A 27,609-nucleotide genomic window follows, 5' to 3' on the forward strand; every position below is an offset into this window, starting at 1 on the left:
AAGAGTATACAAAGTCTGTTTTATATACAGTTGTGCTCATAAGTTTACATACCCTAGCAGAATTTGGGATATTCTGGCCATTTGTCAGAGAATATGAATGATAACTCACAAACTTTTCTTTCACTCATGGTTAGTGGTTGGGTGAAGCCATTTATCGTCAAACAACTGTGTTTACTCTTTTTAAATCATAATCACAACAGAAACTACCCAAGTGACCCTGATCAAAAGTTTACATATCAATGATAGCTTGAAGTCTTTTGTGGTACAGTTGGAGCCCCTCTTGTCCTTGCCCGGCAGCTGCCAGAACGTCCCCTCTGGCAAGCGCCGGCGGACAGTGACTCCATAAAACTGGGATGCGCGTGCGTCTCACACGCGCCCCATTCTCTCTGCGGCCTGGCAATGGGTTACTGCCCGTCTCCACTTCAGGGAGACAGGCAGGGTTAGGGGACGGGTCGTGGCGGTGGTGGGGACCGGCACTGGCGCGGGGTGAGGCGGTGGATGGCGGCGGGGAGCTCCGTCGCTCCTGCAAAGATGGAGCACACTCCATCTGTAGTTGTGGATGAGGCTCTTTATGTTCTCAGATGGTAAAGCTGCCCATTCTTCTTGGCAAAAAGCCTCCAGTTCCTGTAAATTATACATATAAATGCATGGTTATTTGGGGCACTTAGATCATCATTGCAATTTATTATTTATTGGTAAAACATAATTGCCCAGGTACTGTATCTGAGGTTCGGGCAATGTGTATAATTATTTTACACCCTATTATTTACACCTTATTAATAAAATAATATTGAGCATCCGTTAATAGATAATATACATATAACGCATATAATTTGGGAGTAGGCCTGCCTTGATATTGTGCAGTGAAATTGGCATCGGCATCCTATATTTATCTAATAAACCAAGTACAGATTGCATACATGGCATACTTTATATAGCTGACTAGTTTGTTTTGCATGCAGCTTCCTTGTTAGATACGGTAACAGGTGTCTGCCTGGTGGCCCTGGGCGGTGGCCACTGGGCTGATAAATGTGTACAAATAGAAATAACCACAGGGTTTGCCTGCTTTATCAGATGTTGATGAAAGTCTAAACATATTTGAGGTCACAGAAATTCAGAAAATTCACTGGTTTTTATTGGATTTACTGACCCACATCATAAATCAGAAACTCTCAATAATACAAATGAGACTTACAAATTATTATTAACTAGAGATGTACGGTTTGGTTCTTCTGAAATCTGAGTCCATCCAAATTTTGTGGACCTGAACGAAGTCCTCCTGATCGCCAAAGAAGATCCAATCTGAACTTGGATATTCGGGTGTGGTATAGGGTTCCGATAGTCGGTATCCCGACAGTCATTAGGCCGATGTCGGGATCCCGACTGGCCGGACCCAGACAGCATGGGGAGCGCAACTAAGCCCCTTGCGGGCTCGCTGTGCTCACCATGCTGCGGGCACAGTGGCTCGCTACGCTTGCCACCTATTCTATTCTCCGTCTATGGGGGTCGTGGACCCCCACAAGGGAAAATAGAGTGTGGCCGTCGGGCACCAATCTGTCAGCGTTTTGACAGTTGGGATCCCGACGTCGGGTAAATGACTGTCGGGATCCCGACTGTCGGGGCCGCGTCCGGCACCCGGATATTCCCATTGTTCAGAATTTGGATTTTAAATCGGAATTTAGATTGCAATAAAATAATACCAGGTAGGAGGGCCCTGCTCGAAAGTTTACATTCTCTAAAATCTATACAATCCATGCATATTAATGCTGTTGAAAATATGTTATATTCACAGCAATCAAGGCTTTCTCTGTCATCGGCTGAAAACTTGTTATAATTATATAATCATAGGTGTCTCACAATGGGAATGTCTAGTAGTTAATTAAACCTAAATTAGAATTTTAATTGAGATCTCCATTCTATGCTATATTCCACCCTGTTCTATGGCCGCTATAAAAGTGGCTGAGTCCTATCTGATTGATCATATTCTACAATCTACAACCTCCACTGTCAGCATCAGGTATGTATAGGATATTCATTATTTCTGCTCCTTCATAGAAGATGCCTCTCCCTCACCGGTTTGTTATTATTGGTATATATATATATATATATATATATATATATATATATATATATATATATATAATAACCAGTAAGCCTGCTTGAAGCTAATGCTAGTGCTTCGAAAGCTAGTCTGCTACCTTGTACACACATGCACAAACACCTCTGTGTTTGTGCATGTGTGTGAGAGAAAGCTGTAGTTTCACTCACTGCCAACAGATGGCAGTGTTTCAGAGAATATAAATTAAAATTCCTGCTTCAGAGTCTGATGTCAGTGGTTGCTCGGAATGACTCTGAGCAGGTATGACTTGGTAATTTTGCATATGCTGTGCTGCCAATAGTAGGATTACAAAATATAAGTTAACTAGTATCAAAGATAGAATACATAAGTAGTTATGATGTTGGTATGTGCCTGCACTAATATGCTGGTCAATTGACAGTATTAGACTATATATATGTATATGTCACACCGATGACCCTCATGTAATATAATATTAATAATATGGATATTGTTTTCCTCTATATAACAATGAGTATCCCAAATGGTCAATGATTTAGCATTAATAGATAGAGACTCGGCAGATTTCCTTGTAGCAGTCCGTGGTTTGCTAGCTATATTGCTGAGCAGAGGTGATCAATTTTTTAGCTGAATAGAAATAACTTTATTGTCATACATTTATGTAGTGTGAACATAACTCCCAACTTTCTGAAGTCGGGCGACAGGACGTTTGTGCATGCCGGAGGCCCAAAATTTTGTGGCGTGGGCCTACAAATGGCGTCAATCTGCAAGGCCATGCCCCATTTATCCACTGTAGGGGCATGGCCAGAGGCTCTATTTGGCTCTAGCCATGCCCCCAGCCCCTTTGGCTGTGGGAATAGATACTGTGCTGAGCGGGTGACAGGAGGAACTCCCAACTGCCCCACCACCACCAAGGGACACTGTCGGCCACGGGTGAGATGCGGGAACGTCCCCAAAACATTGGACTTTCCTGCGGAAAGTTGGACAGTTGGGAGCATAGGCAAATCTAAGGGGTGCACACCACACAAGAAAAGAAAGTATAGTAGGGTGCACTGGGTGTCCTTTCTGATATTAAATAAAATATAACTTTTAATGAATTTTTGCAGATAAAAAGGTGAAAGTTTTTTAAAAATATAGAACAACAGATGTGATAAAGACAAGAAGATTAGAATAAGTGTTGTTTAAAATAATGTCGGATCACTGTCTAATTAACTCCTCTGTTTGCAGGGATGCGATGTCCCTGTGTGTTTTTGTATATTGCTGTCAGAGAAATAAATACATTTATGATGTGCACCACTCTTCTCCGTGTATCTCTGATGTTTTATATTCTTTTTGTAGTCAGTGGAATTTTTATTCAGGCACATAGTGTGTGTCACTGTTATTATTATGTTACCAATGTATTTTTAAGGAGTTTACAAATGTATCATTTTTGTGGAGTTGTACACTTTGACATTAGCATACACACCATACAATTTATAGATTGAATATACAATTTCTTGCAGATGCTGTTAATTAATTTAACATAGAGCTTTGCAGTGTGTAGCTTTTATGTGTTTATAATGAATTTCCACAAAAATGGGTGTAGCACTTTATACAAGTCCCCCGGGGGAATTAGCGGATTTTATTTATTTATTTATTGCCGTCCTCCGGTTTCTGTTTAGCTGCAGCTCACAGGCTTTATAGCATACAGTCTCAGCCACCTTAGGTACATTGTGACTGTGACTGGGGCATGGATATGCCCAGTCCTTCAGTCGCAGGTACCGTGGCTGGCTATGATTATCTCCCCTTTACTGTGGAGGTGGGCAGTATCACGGAGAGTCTGTGAGCTGGCTGTTCAGCACTGCTATAGCGCCACTCACACTTTCCCGCTGCCCGTCCTGCACAGATTTTCAGGTAACAGTGGGGACCTGTGGCATGCTATTTTATTTAAGATTTCTCTCCTTCAATACATGGTTCTAACAGACAATATACACACAATTTAATACAATGACAGTGGCCCTATGAGCCGACGGCTGTTTCACCACCTGCGACTGAAGGACTGGGCATGACCAAGTCCCAGTCACAGTGTGGCTGAGAATGTATGCTTTAAAGCCTGTGAGCTGCAGCTAACAAAAACCGTAGGACGGCAATAAATAAATAAAAGCCGCTAATCCCCCCTTGTATAAATTGTTAATTGTTACACTCATTGTTGTGGAAACCCATTATAAACACATAAATGCTACACACTGCAAAGCTCTATGTTAAATTAATTAACAACATCTGCAAGAAATTGTATAATCAATCTATAAATTGTATGGTGTGTATGCTAATGTGAAAGTGTACACATCCACAAAATTGATACATTTGTAAACTCCTTAAAAATACATTGGCCACATAATAATAACAGTGACACACACTATAGTATGTGCCTGAATAAAAATTGCACTGACTACAAAAAGAATATAAAACATCAGAGATACACGGAGAAGAGTGGTGCACATCATAAATGTATTTATTTCTCTGACAGCAATATACAAAAACACACAGGGACATCGCATCCCTGCAAACAGAGGATTTAATTAGACAGTGGTCCGACATTATTTTAAACAACACTTATTCTAATCTTCTTGTCTTTATCACATCTGTTGTTCTATATTTTAAAAAACTTTCACCTTTTTATCTGCAAAAATTCATTAAAAGTTATATTTTATTTAATATCAGAAAGGACGCCCAGTGCACCCTACTATACTTTATTTTCTTGTGGTGTGAATCTTACTAAAAGTCAAGGTAGCACCTCCACGAACAAAAACTAACAAAGGGTACTAATCCCAAACTAATAAAAACATTGGAGTAAGGACAGTCCATAAATGATTTATCTAAGCTGGTGCTGGAGCTCTCCTCATAAAATAAAAATCTAAGGGGTGCACCGGACCACCCATTAGACCACCGGCCACACACAAAATTAAAGCAATGACAGCTGAGCAGAGAGATCTGTGCGCTGCCCGGCTGTATATTCAAAGGGTCCGCCGCTATTTTCAACTCTCCTGCTGAAGCTCTCTGTCCAAAAGCCAATCAGGAGCAGCATTGGTGGCTCCCAGACCGTGATTTCCTATTGGCTTGCGGTTCAGCATAGTGTTGTGCCCAATAGGAGAGCGCGGATCTAGGCAGTACCCGCCCCTGTGCCTGCTGCTGCCACCGGGAGGGGGAATAGAGATGTAATGACCTCACTGTGTCTACATTCCCCATGTGTTTGATTGGGACCTGCATGTCACTGGGGGTGGCCAGGTAAGCTGCTACTGCTCTTTTGTAGCCAGGGCTGCCTGGTGCTGTGGCGGCCCTGCCAGTTCTCAACAGGGTTAACCAGAGCATTTATCACTTCAGATGGCCAGGGTGACTTTCCCTCACCTCCTGCGGGCACTGGCACCTCACATATACCTAGAGCTAGAGGTGGACCTGCTTTGACTATACAGCCGCCCAACTATGTCATTGCTTAAAATTGTGTGCAGCTGTCAGCCTCACTCCCCTCTTGGCAACAAGCAATTCCCTCCCCCTTGGCAATGACCAATTTGCTCTCTCTTGGCAACAAGCATGTATTCCCCCTTGGCAATGAGCATTAAGCTCCCTTGGCATTGAGCATGAAGCCCCTGACATCGAGCAAGAACCCCCTAGCAATGAGCATGTAGGTAAGCGGCACTTATGTGTCAAATATGTAATGGGCATTACGGTTTGTTATATAGTATGTAATGGGCATCATGATGTGTGGCACAATGTGTCATGGGCATCACAGTGTGTGGACTTATGTGTAATGGGCATTACGACATGTGACTTTATGTGTAATGGGTATTATGGTGTGTGGTATAATGTGGAATACCAGGCCCCTTTTTGTGATACCACGCCTCCTTTCCATAAGACCATGCCCCTTTTCACCTTGCGGCAAAGCCGCACAATGGTCCCGCCGGCTAACTAATTGAGTCTGGGACCACCCATTACCTTATTTCTAGATTTGCCTATGGTTGGGAGTTATATGTGCGATCTACGTGACCGGCCAGTCCTTGTGTACCGCTATGTACACAGTATGTTAACTTAGAGCGCCGCCACAGCTCTGCTATCGTAGTACAATATGTGGTTGCTAACAGATTCAGACACAGCACTAATTGGTCACAGCAAATATTTGCCCTATGGCCATTTCAACTAAAGGCTTTCTCAATGCATCCTGCCGGTTCCTGGTGGTTTCCATGTTATTGCTTTGCTAAATCTCCTCTCTGCCCAATAGTAATACATTGGAGAAGGTGGTGCCTCCAACGGGATTCTCACCATTCCCGCTATTCAGTAATGCCCCTGCACTCACTACGACAAGCATAGTCTTTTGCTGCTACCAGACTCCAGTCCTTCTTACACTGCGGTGATAGATGTGAATGACGCCGTTTATGACGTATCGCTAATACACATATTATTACATTCCACATATATTTAACTGTGCTAATGCTGCAGTACATTTTAAGGTCATTAGAGACTTAATTATCAATAATTAGATCTATTAAAGGATCAAAAGTTCTACCATCTACAAGTAATTGTATACAGTTCATAATAATTATAACCTAATATTTAACCTAGCTAAATAAATGGAAGTAATATGAGTAATTTTGCATTTTGGTTTATATTTAAGGTCACTCCATCATGCCATACGGTAAGTAATAACTTCTTTCCTCTAATGGGATTGGTGATGGGGTAAAGTGGCACAGAGAGGGGGGCACATTTAACCCGGGCCCGGGTCTGATGGAGGGGTCCGCTGTCCCCCTCCCCATTGCAGAGAGCCGGGCAGTGTCAGAGAGAGAACAGGCTGCCACTTCTGCAGCCTCTCTCCCCATCCCAGCACACGCTGCTCAGTGCTGTGTGCTGAGCTGGGGAGAGAGGCAGCTGCAGCGGCACCTGTCCTCTTTCCCTGTTTACTGGTGTGTGATGCCACCTGCCCGCTGCAAATATCTTTTTACTGGGGTGTGGCTATGTCCCTCCTTTTGGCCACTTCCCCTCATTTTACTCCGGCTTTGCAGAGTTCCAATGAATAGTGTGGCCACCACAATCACCTGACATAAACTCAGATCAAGAATTTATGGCATGTGCTGGGGAGGTCCATTCGCACCCACAATACTGCACTTCACTAGTGTCCTTCATGACACAGCACCTGATTTGCACTTTGTAATAGGGGCATTTCCAACCACGGTCATTAAGGCACACCTACAGTATATGATTTAGTGATAACCAGGCTTCAACACAGATGGTTAAACCAGAATAGCTGAAGTGCTAATTAAGGGGCAGATTTATTAAGCTCGGTGAAGTGATAAAGGGGGAAATTTACTAAGATGTGAAATACACTTCACAGGTCATGTTGCTATGGGAAACCAATCAGAAGCTACTTCTTATTTATTTTTCACCCTCTAGAAGATAGTAGGGTACTTAAGTAATATCTGGGCTCTCGTTTTTCTTATGAGATGCGCCCCCTCGCAGGGATCGCTGCGCTCGCCACGCTTCGGGCACTATATAAAATCAACTCCATGCGTAGTTGGATAGTAGGGGTATGAAAAAATGGGGTGCATTTAACATGGGAGCCCAGATAATACATAAGTACCGATAGTAGACAGGATCTGATTGGCTGCCCTTAGCAACATGACCTGTGAAGTGTATTTCACATCTTAGTAAATTTCCCCCAAAGTGTCTGGTTTTTATCACCGGCCAATCAACTCCTAACTGTGAAGTTACAAGCTTGGTTTGAAAAATAACAGGTAGGAGCTGATTGGCCAGTGATATAGTACCAGACACTTTATCAATTCCCCAAGCTTATCCACTTGAGTGGTATGGCCGGAAATTTTTCGGGCTCAGCTGCGTGGCCGCAACGGGCTATCCCGGAAAATTTCTGAGCATACCACTAAGATGAAGGTGTGCACCAGGGGTGCCTGCAGTTGTGCACCACTGGGGCATTACCTGTCTGGCAATTCCCCTCTCCCCTCCCATCGCTCCCCCTCACCTCTCTGTTTTGGCGATCATACTCCATTAGTTGTAGTAAGCAGGCGGCAGGCTCAGGGATGTTCGGCGTGGCTCGTGGGGACTCGGGATTTGCCACCTGTCCTGTTATGAACAGTGGCTAGGGCAGCGGCAGGGCCCGGGAGCTCGGCGTACGATTGCCGGAGCAGGGGGGAGGGGGAGCAATGGGGAGGGGGAGCAATGGGGGGGGGGGGTGTTTGCTGGGGCAGGACAAACCTGTTACTAAATCAGTCACCTGTGCTCAAGTCTGGACATCAATAAAACTTTCAATGTTAGTGTGCCCTGAGGCCAAGGTTGGGAATGCCTGGTGTGGTAAGTATTATGTCTGTGTGATCCTATGTTGTTACCAAAAATATAATTTAAACTGTGTTTTTATTTTTAGGCTATTATCCACCATCTGGCCCAGGATACAATCATCCCTACAATCACTATCCCGGCCACATGCCTCCTCACTATCATCCCCATCACTATTATCCTCAACCCCACCCATACTATGGCGGTTATGGAAACGGATACCATGGGCATCATTTCTAGAACGAGCATGGCCGCGGTCGGATAGGTAAATATGATTCCCTTCTCTAGTTTTATATGTTGGGTGTGAAACTCTTGTTACTGTGTGACTGGTTACTAGGGGATATGGTCATTCGGTCCACACCTAAAATAGGTCGACATAGCTAAGGTCAACAGGGTCAGAAGGTTGACATATGCATTAGGTCGACAATGGGAAGTCAAAAGGTTGACATGAGTCTTTCACGGGTTTCTTTGAGCCAACATGTGCCAACAGGCGCCGTTTCACGCCCTATCATCCACTACGGCATGGTGTGAGAATAAAATAGTGTGCCGAGCGCAGCGAGCCATGCGAGGGGATACGGTGCCCTTAGATGGTGTCCATGTCATCTATGTCAACATTCAGCACAAAAAACCTTGAAAAATGAAGGTCGACCTTTTGACATTTCAGGTGTCAATTGGCCGACCCAATGAATGTCGACCTACCTAAATTGGGTCATACCCTTTACTAGAGCGTACTTATCACATACCTTCCAACTTTGAGGCAGCCGGAGGAGGGACACAGGCAGGGACGCCAAAGGCAAGCCGGAAATGTAGGGGGTGTGGCCTATCTAAAGGGGCATGGCCTATACGGGCAAAGCTCCCGAGAGGCCACGCCCGCATTTTAGCTGCTGTGGGGCATGAATAGTGTGATGCGTGCAGGAGGCTGATGATGTCAGAGGAAGACTCTTAGGAGTACAGTGCATATACTGCTGCCATGCTGACATGTACTAAGGCATACTGTAGCTTCCACCCGGGCCGCTGTTGGCGGGAGAGCCCTGCTAATATCTGCCTGCAATCAGAGCTGCCAGCCTGTAGGAGCATCACCATCCCTGCCCACCTACTTGGGATACTAGCAGTCATCATTATTCATCACACAGTTGCACCAGCCCTGTCCTTGGTGCAAAAGAGATTTTGAAAACAATCCCTGCATGCAATTCCATGTTATTATTATTATTATTATAATTTTATTTATAAGGCGCCACAAGTGTTTCGCAGCGCCGTACAAAGGAACAATACAGGGAGACAAAACTTGGCATAACATTGAATAAATAACAAAAATACAGTACAAATAAAGAGCACCACAGTTCAATACACATTACAGCTTAAATGTAAGTAGTGAGGACCCAATCAACATACAACTAGAGGCTTGAGGCCAATGATGGAGATGAGTATGAAGAGGGTCACTGAGTGTTGGAGTAAAGGAGAGCTGTGAGTGAAATGTGAAGAGAAGTGGGCTTTGACAACAGGAGGGAAGAGGGCCCTACTCGGAGGAGCTTACAATCTAGTAGGAAGGGGAGACAGACAGATTACAAGAGGTGCAAGCGAGGGGGTGGTGGTTAGATAGCAGGATGTAAACAGGCAAGGGGTCGGAGAACCAGCTGGTTTATGCAGTGGAAGGGTACGCTTTGATGAATAGGTGATTTTTCAGTGCCCGTTTGAAGCTTTGCAAGGTCGGGGAGAGTCTAATGGAGCGAGGGAGTGCGTTCCACTGAAGGGGTGCAGCACGGGCAAAGTCCTGTAATCTAGCATGGGAAGCAGGGATCAGGGTGGAGGAGAGACGACAGTCGTCAGCTGACCATAGAGGGCGGGAGGGTGTATGAATGGAGATGAGGTTAGAGATATATGGAGCAATGGAATTAGAGATGGCCCTGTATGTGAGTGTGAGGTGTTTGAAGAGGATTCTGTAGGGGAATGGAAGCCAGTGCAGATTTTGTTGAAGGGGAGTAGCAGAGTTAGAGCGGCGGGAGAGGAAGATAAGCCATGTTGCAGCATTGAGGACAGATTGGAGAGGAGCTAGTTGGGATTGAGCGAGGCCAGTGAGAAGAGCATTACAGTAGTCAAGCCGTGAGATGACTAATGAGTGGATGATCAGCTTAGTTGCACTCTGTGAGAGAAAGGGCCTGATGCGAGCAATGTTGCGTAACTGGAACCGGCAAGAATGGGCCAGGGCTTGGATGTGGGGTGCAAAGGAGAGGGAGGAGTCAAGAGTGACACCCAGGCAGCGGAGTTGGGGAACAGGGGAGATGATGGTGTTGTTAACAGTGATAGAGATATTAGTAGGGGGCATAGCTCTGGATGGGGGAAATATAATAAGTTCGGTTTTGTCCATATTCAGCTTCAGAAATCGCTCAGACATCCAGGTAGAGATGGCAGAGAGGCAGTTGGAAACTTGAGAGAAAACAGTGGGGGACAGATCAGGAGAGGAGAGGTAGATTTGGGTGTCATCTGCATAGAGGTGATATTGGAAGCCAAAGGAGTTAATGAGTGCACCCAGAGAGGAGGTGTACAGAGAGAACAGAATGGGGCCAAGGACGGAACCCTGAGGGACCCCGACAGGAAGGATAGAAGGTGGTGAGGTAGAGCCAGAGGCAGAGACTGAGAAGGAACGGTTGAAGAGGTAAGAGGAAAACCAGTTGAAAACTGTGCCAGAGAGGCCAATGTTTTGGAGTGTGTGGAGGAGGAGAGGGTGATCCACAGTGTCAAAGGCAGCAGATAGGTCCAAAAGGATAAGCAGGGAGACGTGACCCTTGGATTTGGCGGACAGCAGGTCATTGGTGACTTTCACTAGGGCAGTCTCAGTGGAGTGAAGTGGGCGAAAGCCAGATTGAAGGGGATCTAGGATGGAGTGGTCAGACAGGTAGCTGGTGAGATGCCTGTAAACTAGCCGTTCTAGTATGTTAGATAGTAAACATATTGCACCCTGTTACTTTCCAGTTACACCCACTCATCTGCACGTGGCTGATAAGAGTTGCACATAGAGGCTCCATAGCTACTGTATGCAGTTGCTAAATATAGCGAGATACGCCTAGACAGCTGACGTGTCCAACTCCATATACATTCCCTCCAACTGTACCTTTTTTGGCAGGTACAATACCAGTCTCCAACTGCAAGTATAGGAAAGGGGTGTGGCCACCTTTGCCCACGCCCCCTTTCTGAATCTGTACCTGTTTTTGCTCTCCAGAGGTTGGAGGGACAAATAAAGGTAACAAAAGTATGTAGGCTCTGTTCAAATATCTGTCCAGTCATGTGCAAGGTGACAGGCACACTTTATCACGGGTAGATTGTGGGGAAGAACAATGTAACTACCCCCCACCCATGTAATTCAGGACCGCCATCAGGGGGAAGCTGACCTGAGACAGCAATCCCACCCTGGCTGCTATGGCTCATATCAGGAAGTCTTCTTACCCATACCCTCCTGGGTCTATCTAAGGAATGTAACTTATTCAACTTGGAGGCAGCAGTCACTAAGCTGGAAGAGCTGGAACGATGACGGTGGGGCGAGAGTTGTGCTGGGTGCAGTTTTCAGTCTGTCCTGATGGCGACATCTTCCCTGTGCCCAGGATTAGCCAACAAGCAAACAACCACTTGTCCTCAGTCACATTGCTGCCCAGCTCAGCTCTCCACCGGGCGTTCTCTGTGTCTATATTCCTGATCAATACTTTCATAAGTGGAATAGCTGCTGTGGGTGCTCTATACATGAGGTTGGGGTTCATCTGTCCAATGCTGCAGGGCCAACATCAAGGGAGGGTGTGGGGGGGGGGGGGGGCAGGGACTGCGCAGACTGGAGTCCTGGGCATGCACTAAGATGAGGACCCATGGTATGTAGCGTAATAGAGAAATTGTGTCTATTAATATTCTAGACTGGCTCCTGGTTTTATCCATATTTGGTAAGGCTGTGCAATCACATCGCGTGGGGTGGGGGTGGGTGAGGGGGGTGTGGCTTGTGGGCCGGTCTTGCCTCGTGCTGGGCGGCCCCGGAATGCTGGATAAAGCAGTTGTAGTTTTGTAATTTGTCACAAAACTAAAACTGATGCTAATGATTCCCATAGTAAGCTTCACTTACTGATGACTTATGTGACTGGCCTACTATTCTCTGTAAAGTGCTGTGGAATATGTATGCGCTACATAAATCACTAATAAATATAAGTCCCCACTACACTAGATCTACTTGGGATCCTATATAAAAGTGCTGACACAGCCGACATGCTTTTTTTCACAGCATTCATTTATATTTATCTAGAACGTGAATTAACCTCTTATTTTCCTCTTTTACAGAGCGGACCTGGAATTAAACTAAGTCCGAACTATCAAAGGAAAAAATATTTCCAAATCCACTTGTCACTGTCACAGATGTGACATTCAAATAGTCATTTGTGTATTTCCTGCTCTGATTACTGTTATACATACACTGCACTGTATAATATATCATATATAAAGCTTGTCAGACTCATTACTCATTGTATTTCTGCATGGGTTTTTATTTTATTATTTTGACATAAGTGAACTGGTTTAATATTTCCAAAAAGCAGAGTATAAAATTGTCCTCCCCTAGACTTGCAAGTCCTATGTGTCTCTTGATTGGATCATCGTCAATAAACTCAGACATGCAGCATATCATGTGAAGGTATAGGGGTGCTGAGTCTAGGGGCATCTGGGTCGGCTGGACATCTAAGCTCTGCTGCTCCGGTTCTGCCTCTCTAGACATCCAATGTCACAGGCCACACCCATTTGGTTAGATCGTGCTCATTTCTCTGTTCCCACATTGAAGGGGCATAAATCAGAATCTTGCCTATGGTATCAAACTGTTCAGAGTTTTCTCTGGAGCAGAGGTGTAGCTAGGGTGGAGCATCAGCTCCGGGCGCCGCCATGTCACCTGGCGCCGGAGCTCTGCCGCCGGCTCCCACGCCCTCTCACTGTGCATGCGCCGGTTTGGGATGCCAGAGGCAGGGATACGGCGCCATGATGTCACAACATCATCAACGTCAAGGCACCGCATCCCTGCCTCTGGCGTCCCATACTCCCTGCCAGGGGCTGGCTGGCAACTTTTAGCCTGGGGGGCAAGTCCAGAGCACTGGCCCATAAGTTACAGCCCATCGTTAAATTTAGGTTTTGCGGTTTAAAAATATGTATTAATAAAAAAACAATAATAGGACACCACAGGCTGCTCCCCTATATAATATCAGGACACCGCAGGCTACTCCCTGTCTTATAATAATAACAGGACAACACAGGCTGCTCCCCTGTATAATAATAGTACCCCCACAGGCTGTTCCTCCTGTATAATATAAGTACACCACAGGCTGCTCCCCCTGTGTAATATCAGGACACCACAGACTACTCCCTGTCTTATAATAATAACAGGACAACACAGGCTGCTCCCCTGTATAATAATAGTACCCCCACAGGATGTTCCTCCTGTGTAATAATGGGACCCCCACAGGCTGCTACTCCTGTATAATAAATGTACACCACAGACTGCTCCCCCTGTATAATAGGACACAACAGGCTGCTTCCCCTGTCTTATAATAATAACAGGACCCCACAGGCTGATCCCCTGTATAATAAAAATACATCACAGGCTGCTCCCCCTGTATAATAAAAATACATCACAGGCTGTTCCCCCTTTATAATAACAGGACACAACAGGCTGCTCCCCCTGTATAATAATAACGGGACCCCCACAGGCTGCTCCCCCTGTATAATAATAACGGGACCCCCACAGGCTGCTCCCCCTGTATAATAATAACGGGACCCATACAGGCTGCTCCCATGTATAATAAAAATACATCACAGGCTGCTTCCCCTTTATAATAACAGGACACAACAGGCTGATCCCCCTGTATAACATGACCCCCTGTATTATAATAATTATAATAACAATAACGGGACCCTCACAGGCTGCTCCCCCTGTATATAACGGGTCCCCCAAAGGCTGCTCCAACTGTATAAAAATAACGGGTCCCCCACAGGCTGTTCCACCTGTATGAAAATAACGGGCCCCCCACAGGCTGCTCCCCCTCTATAATAATAACAGGATCCCCACAGGCTGCTCCCCCTGTATAATAACAGGACCCCCACAGGCTGCTCCCCCTCTATAATAATAATAACAGGACCCCCACAGGCTGCTCCCCCTCTATAATAATAACAGGACCCCCACAGGCTGCTCCTCCTGTGTAATAATAACAGGACCCCCACAGGCTGCTCCCCCTCTATAATAAAAACACATCACAGGCTGCTCCCCCTGTATAATAAAAATACATCACAGGCTGTTCCCCCTTTATAATAACAGGACACAACAGGCTGCTCCCCCTGTATAATAATAACGGGCCCCCCACAGGCTGCTCCCCCTGTATAATAATAACGGGACCCCCACAGGCTGCTCCCCCTATATAATAATAGCGGGACCCCCACAGGCTGCTCCCCCTGTATAATAATAACGGGACCCATACAGGCTGCTCCCATGTATAATAAAAATACATCACAGGCTGCTTCCCCTTTATAATAACAGGACACAACAGGCTGATCCCCCTGTATAACATGACCCCCCTGTATTATAATAATTAGAATAACAATAACGGGACCCTCACAGGCTGCTCCCCCTGTATATAACGGGTCCCCCAAAGGCTGCTCCAACTGTATCAAAATAACGGGTCCCCCACAGGCTGCTCCCCCTGTATAATAATAACAGGACCCCCACAGGCTGCTCCCCCTGTATAATAATAACAGGACCCCCACAGGCTGCTCCCCCTCTATAATAATAACAGGACCCCCACAGGCTGCTCCTCCTGTGTAATAATAACAGGACCCCCACAGGCTGCTCCCCCTCTATAATAAAAACACATCACAGGCTGCTCCCCCTTTATAATAACAGGACACAACAGGCTGCTCCCCCTGTATAACATGACCCCACAGGCTGCTCCCCCTGTATAATATAAATAATAATAATGGGACCCCCACCAGCTGCTCCCCCTGTATAATAATAACGGGACCCCCACAGGCTGCTCCCCCTTATTATATTAACTGGACCCCCACAGGCTGCTCCCCCTTAGAATAATAACTGGACCCCCACAGGCTGCTCCCCCCTGTATAATAACTGGACCCCCACAGGCTGCTCCCCCTGTATAATAACTGGACCCCCACAGGCTGCTCCCCCTGTATAATAACTGGACAACCACAGGCTGCTCCCCCTTAGAATAATAACTGGACCCCCACAGGCTGCTCCCCCTTAGAATAATAACTGGACCCCCACAGGCTGCTCCCCCTTAGAATAATAACTGGACCCCCACAGGCTGCTCCCCCTTAGAATAATAACTGGACCCCCACAGGCTGCTCCCCCTTAGAATAATAACTGGACCCCCACAGGCTGCTCCCCCTGTATAATAACTGGACCCCCACAGGCTGCTCCCCCTTAGAATAATAACTGGACCCCCACAGGCTGCTCCCCCCTGTACAATAACTGGACCCCCACAGGCTGCTCCCCCTGTATAATAACTGTTACTGAACCTTACAGGCTGCTCAGCCTGTACAGTCCCTCTTACCTTGATGCCAGACACTCAGAGGCAGGCTGCAGCATAAGGAAGTAGGTGAACGCACAGGCAGGAAGTAGGGGGAACACACAGAGTCTCTGTAGTGGCCTCCTGCACTAGACATGTCCTCAGTGGAGGAGGCCGGCGGCCATGTTTATGGAGACCAGTCAGAAACTGGTCAGCCTGGCTGCAGCAGCAGCCTCAGAACAATGGCGGCCCGCACACAAAACGATTCAGCGGCCCGGGGGACACATATCACCCTGCCCCCCGGCCCAGCCCGCCCCTGCTCCCTGCCCCCCTATGATGCATCACAAACATGCCCCGCCCCCCAGCTGAGCCGACCTGAAGCCAAGAAGTTGGCAGCTATGAGATGTATATAGTAATTATCCTTACGTAAGACAGTGCCAGGGATAGGAGCAGCCACTTACTATAGGGGGACTGGCATTATGCATACATTGATGTGCGGGACATTCTCTAAAGGCCGAATGTTCAACTGCAAAACTTGGGCTTTTTTCTGGCCCGGCTCCTGTCCATTCTAAAATGCTTTGTGTAGGATAAATGTGTAGGGTAAATGTTGCTCCAGCCAATGAGCTCCCAACTGTCATGTTTCATTTTCACATGGTAGTTGGGAGCTGAACACATAATGGTTGGGAGCTTATTTCTAATAAGTAATGTAATGCGTTTTATCATTGACACTGAGTTTTATCGATCATTAATCTGAGTGCCATTCATTAAAGTGGTAATGCGGGAAATATCATGGATATCCCTTGTTTACCCTTCAGCCTCCATCTGACCCGGCGTCCGCCTACAGTATAGGGACCTAAATACATCAGGATGGGAAACATGCCCTATCTCCGGGCACCATGGAACCAAGCTTCACCACTGCTCTGGAGAGGTGGGGGAAGTAAAGGATGGGGACATACATATATCAGTGGGGTGATAATGGGTGAAATTTAATAGGATGAGAGATTCAGAAAGTGAGAGATTTGGTAAAGAAATGTACAGTTTTTTTTAAAGCGGCAATCATTTACAATGCAAAACCAGTTTGATTTTGAAGAGTAAATAAATGATTGCCGCTTTAGAAAAACTAGACATTTCTTACGAAATCTCTCACTTTGTGTTGTTTGACTGTGGTTGTCATGGAAGTCACATAATACTGCGGAAACTATGCACAAATAAAACGTAAGAAAATGAAGGTTAATAGAAGCCAGAAGAAATACTGTACATCAAGTAAAAAGTATTTCCAATCTCATCCTTATTGACTTATGTCTTTATGTTGAAATATGATTCTCTGGTTTCATTTTATAAAAGATAGATGGATATACTGTATTGTACAATATAAATCCTAATTTTCTATTTAAATAAAAGGACTATAGTCTGAAAAAGTACAATGCCATTTATTAAGCATTTCGGAGGAGAAATCTCAATAAACAAAATGATATCACAGGAGCTGTGTGGGGCAAAGGTGGCCCATGTGCAAACTACAGGTGGACCATTCCTCTCTATGGGGCAGAAGACTCTGGCATTGTTTCAGAGTCTATTGTGCATGCAGAGTTCTCCAGAAATATGGCCCCTGTGTATGTCAACCATTTTCTCTGTGATTTTTATTGCCATGGCTACAATATTGACACGGGACTATGAAGAGGTACTGTAAGTAATTACACATTAAAGGATACTACAATTATTAAATTAATATTTATTAATTAACAATATGACATTTTATACCATAAGTAAAAAAATAAAAAATATAAAAATAATAATAAAAATTAAGAAAAGTAAAAAATAAAAAAGACACAATTAATATAAATTAATCAAATAAAAATAAAAATATGATGAAGTAAGTAAATACATTTTTTTATATTTAGTTACTTACTTCCTCATCTTTTTATAATTATGCGATTGTTTATTATTCATTTATGTTAATTTTTTTTATTTTACTTTTTTAAATTTTTTTTACTTATGGTATAAAATGTCATATTGTTAATTAATAAATGTTTATATAATAATTGGTGTTGTGTTGTCTAGCTCCATATAGAATTATCCTTTAGTTTCCACATTTTTGGAGATTGGCATATCTTCACTATTGTGGCCGCTGATAGACACAACTACTAGTCCACCAACTGATATAGCGCCATACAACATATTTTTTCTTGACGTAAGTACACATGGGTGCAGTGTGTACAGTGTTGCCATCACACAGGATCCACATACTACACCCATTATCGATAGCCCAATCTGTGGAGGAAAGTTAATATCTCAACTGTTATTTATCACAACTTAAGGTGCCCACAGACGCATCGATCCCGGCGTGCGTTGTGGGCTTAACTAGCACACATAGCATTGCATCGTATGCCTTGTGCATACGATGTGCATGCGATGCGATGCTATGCTAGAAAAAGCTAGTACAAAAAGTATGTGCAGCACATACTTTTTGTACTGTGCGATGAGGTGCCGCGGGAGCGCGCACCCCATCGTATAGCATCGCACCGCCGGGATCGTTGCGTGTGTGGGCACCTTTAGAAAACTCAGAAAAAGGCAGAAAAATATGTCAAAATAACACCTGCCAAATGTAATTGGGGGACATTTATCAAAGCTTGGAGTGAGATCTAGAGAGATAAAGTTTATCTCTCTAGATCTCACTAACCCAATCAGCTCCTAAATTACATATTTCAAACACAAAAAATGTCAGGAGCTAATACGTTGGTACTTTTTCTCTCTCCACTTTATCTCTTATTAAGCTTTGATAAACATCTCATAATATTTGTGTGTTGAGTGGGGCCCCCCGAGATGTCAGAGTCCCAGGCCCACAACATTTCTGTCATCAGCCCTGCAGGAGGTGTGTTGAAAATCTAGAAATATAAATGAATAAGTGGAGTGCTAAGTGGATCAATTGAATAGTACAATAAAAGGTACTTGTTTCCTATCACAGCGCCCACGATATTAAGTTGTATGACATTGAATCGCACCGCATCGCATGCCATATGCCCGCATGCGATGCGATTTTAAATTGTATAAGCCCCTATATGATTTTTAATAGTATAAGCACTCTAATGGGTGGTTACAATGTTAAATGCACCCCCACTCCACCCCCACTATCAACGCCAACCCGAAGCGTGGCGAGCGGCGGCGGTACGCCTCCTCCGACCTTTTCATACCCCCACTATCCACGTCGGCGTGGAGTTGATTTTATATAGTGTGGCGAGCGCAGCGAGCCACCGAACCCGAAGTGTGGCGAGCGTATTACTTTACATGTATTCCGCGTCCCCTCGCGCGGCTCACTGCACTCGCCGCGCTTCGGGCTCGCTGCACTTGCCACACTATATAACATCAACTCCACGCCGACGAGGATAGTGGGGGTATGAAAAGGTCGGAGGACGCATACCGCCGCCCCTCACGGGCTCGCTGCTCTCACTGCGCTCGCCGCGCTTCGGGTTGGCGTTGATAGTGGGGGTGGCGTTGTGGGTGTTTTTAACATAGTAAGCACCCATTACGGTGCTTATACAATTAATTATCTTATAGGGGGCACATTTATTGAAAACACCCATTGTGGTGCGTATACAATTTTAAATCGTATACCATTGTATATGGCATACAATGGCATACAATGCGATGGTATAAAATGTAAAATTGTATAACATCGGCTGCCATCGCGTAACATCATATCACATACCATCGTATGCCTTATGGTCTGCGATGCGATGGGTGCCGTGCTAGAAAACAAGTACCCAATAAAATATTTAGGTACTTATGAGTTATCTGGGCGCCCGATTTTTTGATTGTATGCCTTAAGTTAAGGCGACCATCGGATGCGATGACCCGATTTTTCCATAGGAATCAATGTTAAAATGGACAGAGTCCATTTTAACATGGAATTCAATGGGAAAAAGGGGTCCTCTTCATACCCCTACTATCCAAGTGGGCATGGAGTTGGATATAAACCTGTGGCGAGCGTAGCGAGCCACCGAGCCCGAAGCGTGGCGAGCGAAGCGAGCCCCGCGAGGGGACGGTATTCTATGTCCCCTCGCGGGGCTCACTGCGCTCGCCACGCTTCGGGCTCGGTGGCTCGCTACGCTCGCCACAGGTTTATATCCAACTCCATGCCCACTTGGATAGTAGGGGTATGAAAAGGACCCCTTTTTCCCATTGAATTCCATGTTAAAATGGACTCTGTCCATTTTAACATTGATTCCTATGGAAAAATCGGGTCATCGCATCGCATCGCATCGCATCCGATGGTCGCATGCGATGCGATGCGATGTGCCCGATCCGACCCGATTTAGAAATCGGGCGCCCGGATAACTCATAAGTACCAATATTTATTTAAAAATAAACATAAATAATAACAATGATGAGTATTAAAATTGATTACATGTGTATCAATACATTGGAATAGACAATGAAGGTGTATAATTATTAATTGCTGCAGTTCTGTTGATTTATCTTACTCCTATAGAAGTGAGTACATAAAACAGGGAAAGGGGTTTGGGATTTTAGTTCTGCACAAGATAAATGGGAAAAAAGGTTTGTCGGAAAGCCCCAATATTAAGTTACCGTGTTGAGGCTACAATTAATATATGACTGGGGGTGCTGCCAAAGACAATAGTGGTCATACAGGAAACAGAAAAGAAAAGGATTGTCTTTGTTGCTGGCGCACTGAAGAAAAAGAAAATTGTTGAAAAATTGTTTTATATTAAAATTTAACTTTTAATTCTTTCTAATAAAAATAAGCCATTAAAGTGAAATAAGGTTAACATACACGACTGACAAAAACATTGAACAATAATAAAAATGCACGTGCAGTTTGTGTGTCGTTAATCTGATATATAATTCAAATTATAAGTGTTATTGTTGGCAAGAAAAGATACTTCAATATGGTACACAGAGTGCCCGTATCCGCCGTGAAGGTACACGAATGTTTGCGGTCCAATATTAGGTGTTGTGGGTCGCTTGTAACAATGATCGTATGGGTTGCCGAACGTTCGGTCGTTGTTTGGCTCCTCTATTATTTACGACTGTGTGTCTTAATAGGTACACAAGTATATACGGTCCAAAAAGGTGTTATAGGTCGCAAGAGACAAGGGTCGTATGGGTGGCCGGACGTTCAGTCGTTGTCTGGCTCCTCTGTTAGTTGCGACTGTGTATCTAGATGATTGGTTTAGTTTTTATTTTTATTATTATAAGGTGGTTAATGTCCCATATCCAATATACAAGTCAAGCTTATGACAATTTGATACGTTGATGTTATGTATCTTATAAGGTTTGTACGTGTTTAAGCAGGTAGGTGTAATTCTATGTCCTGCGTACAAGGGATGTTGACAGGCTCATATTGGATCTTGTCTGGTTGTAATTTTAATGATATGTTGCGTGGGTAATTCACCAGTAATTTCACTGATTAGTCCCTCTATTAAACAACAGTTATGTTGAGATCTGTATACAATCAGATCAATAGATATGGCAGACAAATATAGTTATGTAGCCTGCATAGGTATTGATTGGACATATTGGGTACATAAATCATTAATTGCTGTTTGACAGCATATTGAAAGAAAGTTGCATGGGCGGTCTGACAGTAGGTGTACTAACCAGATCCCTCTATAGTATCACAAGTGTAAAAAAATGGATTACTCAGAGCGCGTATGATTTTCTTGCAAAAGGGGGGGATTTGGCATTTAATTGGTCCAATAAGTTGAATGGTGTGTATGTCACCCCAAGATCATACAAAATGTTAGTAAGGTTGGTAGGATATACCAGATCAGGCAAAATACATCATATTTGTATGTCACAGGCGTGAAAAAATGGATTTTGGCACTTTTGTCACCACCAACCAATTGTATGGTGTGTATGCCACCCTACAGCTTTGCAGACAGCAATTTATTTAGATGAACTAAACCGATCAATTAGGGCAAACTATATTTTCATAAGTAGAACGTACCAATACAGCGACTGTGTGGCGTACCCACTAACTTTTGATAAGCCGGTTTTAGGATGGATTTCACGTTTGTGATGGTCCAACAAATTGTGTAGTGTGTATCGTACCTCAAGATTGTACGAAACTCGACATGAGCATTTGGACACAAAAATGGTATATTATAAATACACAAGCTTGAGCTTATCCAGCATCAATTTATTTAGTCAGTTGGACCAATCGGTATTTTTATAAGTAGAACGTACCAATACGGCGGCTGTGTGGCGTACCCACTAGCTTTTGATAAGCCGGTTTTAGGATGGATTTCACGTTTGTGATGGTCCAACAAATTATGTAGTGTGTATCATACCTCAAGATTGTACGAAACTCGACATGAGCATTTGGACACAAAAATGGTATATTATAAATACAAAAACTTGAGCTTAACCATCTTGAGGTATGATACACACTACATAATTTGTTGGACCATCACAAACGTGAAATCCATCCTAAAACCGGCTTATCAAAAGCTAGTGGGTACGCCACACAGCCGCCGTATTGGTACGTTCTACTTATAAAAATACCGATTGGTCCAACTGACTAAATAAATTGATGCTGGATAAGCTCAAGCTTGTGTATTTATAATATACCATTTTTGTGTCCAAATGCTCATGTCGAGTTTCGTACAATCTTGAGGTACGATACACACTACACAATTTGTTGGACCATCACAAACGTGAAATCCATCCTAAAACCGGCTTATCAAAAGTTAGTGGGTACGCCACACAGTCGCTGTATTGGTACGTTCTACTTATGAAAATATAGTTTGCCCTAATTGATCGGTTTAGTTCATCTAAATAAATTGCTGTCTGCAAAGCTGTAGGGTGGCATACACACCATACAATTGGTTGGTGGTGACAAAAGTGCCAAAATCCATTTTTTCACGCCTGTGACATACAAATATGATGTATTTTGCCTGATCTGGTATATCCTACCAACCTTACTAACATTTTGTATGATCTTGGGGTGACATACACACCATTCAACTTATTGGACCAATTAAATGCCAAATCCCCCCCTTTTGCAAGAAAATCATACGCGCTCTGAGTAATCCATTTTTTTACACTTGTGATACTATAGAGGGATCTGGTTAGTACACTTACTGTCAGACCGCCCATGCAACTTTCTTTCAATATGCTGTCAAACAGCAATTAATGATTTATGTACCCAATATGTCCAATCAATACCTATGCAGGCTACATAACTATATTTGTCTGCCATATCTATTGATCTGATTGTATACAGATCTCAACATAACTGTTGTTTAATAAAGGGACTAATCAGTGAAATTACTGGTGAATTACCCACGCAACATATCATTAAAATTACAACCAGACAAGATCCAATATGAGCCTGTCAACATCCCTTGTACGCAGGACATAGAATTACACCTACCTGCTTAAACACGTACAAACCTTATAAGATACATAACATCAACGTATCAAATTGTCATAAGCTTGACTTGTATATTGGATATGGGACATTAACCACCTTATAATAATAAAAATAAAAACTAAACCAATCATCTAGATACACAGTCGCAACTAACAGAGGAGCCAGACAACGACTGAACGTCCGGCCACCCATACGACCCTTGTCTCTTGCGACCTATAACACCTTTTTGGACCGTATATACTTGTGTACCTATTAAGACACACAGTCGTAAATAATAGAGGAGCCAAACAACGACCGAACGTTCGGCAACCCATACGATCATTGTTACAAGCGACCCACAACACCTAATATTGGACCGCAAACATTCGTGTACCTTCACGGCGGATACGGGCACTCTGTGTACCATATTGAAGTATCTTTTCTTGCCAACAATAACACTTATAATTTGAATTATATATCAGATTAACGACACACAAACTGCACGTGCATTTTTATTATTGTTCAATGTTTTTGTCAGTCGTGTATGTTAACCTTATTTCACTTTAATGGCTTATTTTTATTAGAAAGAATTAAAAGTTAAATTTTAATATAAAACAATTTTTCAACAATTTTCTTTTTCTTCAGTGCGCCAGCAACAAAGACAATCCTTTTCTTTTCTGTTTCCTATAGAAGTGGTATGCTTATTTCTCCACTGGGTTTGATGCCATAAGCTAATTGGAAAAGTCACGTACCATGCCGGATATTAGAATAACGCTGGAGGAAAGATCTTATTCTCAAATGTAGAGATGTCCTCACGATTTGTGCGATATTAGTAATCCACAATGGGCTGATGGCAATGTCCCATATGGCGGCGGAAAGTCCGGGTGACTTCCAAAAGCGTGGTCCCAGGATGAGCAAGGAGTGATAGGTAGCAGTAAGTCTAGTACAACCTTCAGAGTCCAAATATTTAAAAGATGCAAGTGCTGCCTGAAAATCTAGGTCACAGCCTGAAGGCCGTTAGATGTAATACTATTAAAAATATCTTAACAGAGACGTTAAACAGTTCTTAAGAAAATAAAGGGAACTCGCCACGCTTCGGGTTGGTGTTGATGGATCTTTTATCTTATGGCTTCTTATGGATCTCATCCATCTTATGGATGCATAAGATCAATGAGATCCATAAGATGAGATCCATAAGATGCGATATTGTACATACAATTAAAAATCTTTTCAATTGTATAGATTGTATATCTCGTCGATCTCGTCCATGCACATACACATAAGATGCATGCAATGCCTGCGATATCGTCCCGACACATACAATCTAGATCGTGGGCGCCGTGCAAGAAATAAGTACCAAATAAAGCAACATTTGACCATTGTCTATACTGCTAAGCTGCATGGTACAATCGAATAAGCAATCTATACACTAGTAGAGAGAGAATGATGCATTGTAAACCAGGCCTACACAAGCAATTTGGGGTGGAAGCCATGTAAATAAAAACCATTCTCCTACAGTTGACACAACACCCACTGAAATGTGGTCAAAGAAAAATCCCAGTGTAACATATCTAATAATTTTTGTATAAGTACTGCCTTTGTCCATATACAAAAGAAAAATTGACACAGGATGGATTCCAAATCAGTAAAGTACATCATGCCACGACAGCAAAGTCTACATATAATGGAATCCAAATACCAAAAATACTAGTCATCTAGGGATGTTCTATTTAAAACAAACCCTGCAAGTTATAGAACAGCTGGAAGTTGATACACAGAACAAGCATGTGCCACTGTAGATGCCCAAAGCTAGAGATGTATCTCAACCACCGGCTACCAACATGGAAGCTCAAACACAGAAAGGGTCTGCAGGATCAAATGTTGGCAAGCCACCTAAGAGGTACAGTATTAAGGACAATTTGCAAACATTAGGTTAGCCTTGGGACATCCCAAAGCCAAAGTCAAGATCCAATTTGTAGAAAAAGAAAAAGGGACTTGGAAATTTTCAAAATTCACAAGTGTGAAAGCCTCAAGAATTGTTAAAGTCCCAAGTTTATAAGGGGAGAGACAATTATGGCCCATCCTGTCAGTAAAGGAAGTTTTACTAATGTACAGATGGAGCGTGCTTCATCTTTGCAGGGGCTGGTGAAACTATCGCAAACACCAAGCAGCTCTCGGCAGGGGGGGCGCGCACGCTCCCCACCACTGTCCGCCGCTTCCCTCGCCACCAGAGGCGGTCCCCACCGCCGCCCGGACCACCCCCCAACCCTGCCCATCTCCCAGGGACCCGCTGCCCAGCCGCTGAGAGACTGGGACGCACATGCACGTGAGACACACACATGTCCCAGTTTAATGGCGTCCCTCTACGCCGGCGCTCGCCAGAGGGGATGTTCTGGCGGGTGCCGGGCAACAATGAGAGGGGCTCCATCTGTATCTTCAAAGAAGTACAACTTTGGATCCTGTGATATGTTGATGATTTTTCATGTGTTTAGTCCAATTTATTTTACTAGTTGTTCGAGAAAAGTAGAATTAAAGGTTTGTGTAACATGTAGAAGCTTCAATTCATTTATTTATTAACAGTTTCTTATATAGCACACACATATTCCGCAGCGCTTTACAGAAAATGTTTTGAACATTCACATCAGTCCCTGTCCCAGTGGAGTTTACATTCACTGGGGCAGATGTATTAAAGGCCCCCATACACTATACGATTTCATCCGATTTCGGCACTTTGGGCCGATAACCGGATGAAATCGCCCCAAAATCGCAGGTGTGTGATATATGATCCGATCCGATGCGCGGTCCCGTGCGCATCGGACCGGATCAGGGAGGTCGGACGGTCAGCACATAAGATCATCCGACCTCCCTGTATGCTATGCATATGCCTGCCCACCTGACAGGCATATGCATGCAGACACCGGGGGGCGGGGGAGCACGGCGGGCAGACACACTGACCTGGCCGGCATGCTGTGATAACAAATAGCAGCGGCAGTAGTGGGGGCGGGCTGCGGCAGTAGTGGGGGCGGGCGGCGGCTCACAAATGAGTTGCCGGCTGGTGCCGGGTGCGGCGAGTGATGCTGACCTGACTGGCATGCTGTGATCACAAATAGCAGCCAGCGCTGCCGCTGCGGGACGGGACGCACAGTGGTGGCTATTAGATTTTCAAAATACCTGTCAAATGACCGGCCGTTCTGTGATTGGCTGAGAGCTCTCTATCAGCCAATCACAGAACGGCCGGTCATTTGACAGGTATTTTGAAAATCTAATAGCCGCCACTGTGCGTCCCGTCCCGCAGCGGCAGCGCTGGCTGCTATTTGTGATCACAGCATGCCGGCCAGGCACTACTGCCGCCGCCCGCCCCCACTACTGCCGCTGCCCGCCCCACTGCTCCTCACCGCCCTGCAGCTCCCCATTTGTTTTACATGTGATAAATCGCAAGCGATTTATCAAATGTAAAAACTGGCTCATCAAGTGCCAAATTGTATGTGAGCCTCCCGGGGAGCTGCCGGGCGGCTCACAGGAGAATTGGGTCCGACTTGTCCTAGGTCGGCCTAATGTATGGGGGCCTTAAGACTTAACAAGAGATAAATGCAAGGCTGATAAGGAGAGATAAACTTCCAGCCAATCAGCTCCTTACTGACTTTTTTCAAACACAGCCTGTAACATGGCAGTTAGCAGGTGATTGGCTGGTCGTTTATCTCTTTTTATCACCTTTGAATTTATCTCTTGTTAAGGCTTAATACATCTGCCCCTATATTCCCTACCACATGTACACACACACACACACACAGTCATTCTATGGTTACTTTTGTTGGGAGCCAATTAGCCTACCAGAATATTTTTTGGATTGTGGGAGGAAACTGAAGTACCGGAGGAAATATACAAACTCCTCACAGTTAGAGCCATGGTGGGAATTGAACCCATGACCTCAGTGCTGTGAAGTAGTAATGCTAACCATTACACCATCCGTGTGCTTCCCCACTAGTGAGTGGCATTGAAAGAAAGTTACATGTACTACTGCGCAGACTCCTGTCTTCCTGTCCTCCAGGAACATATTCTATCCCAGGATGTCTTTACTGTGAAAAGTGAAATGGTGGGAGTTTAACATACTGTAGGTGTCTACGATGGAAACTGCCAAATTATCCTGACACTAAGTTAATTGGAGCAAATCACAAAGGTGACCCCAATTAACTTTGTGATGAACGACATCGGTTTGTACGCATTATATCATAACTATTTCGTCAGCTGCAGGAATCACTTCAGTGTGTACCCAGCATTAGAAGAATCTGACTTGACAAAATTCTAGTGCCAGGCATACT

Source organism: Crinia signifera, chromosome 7, assembly GCF_055691185.1.
Source record: "Crinia signifera chromosome 7, ASM5569118v1, whole genome shotgun sequence".
NCBI classification, from domain to species: domain Eukaryota; kingdom Metazoa; phylum Chordata; class Amphibia; order Anura; family Myobatrachidae; genus Crinia; species Crinia signifera.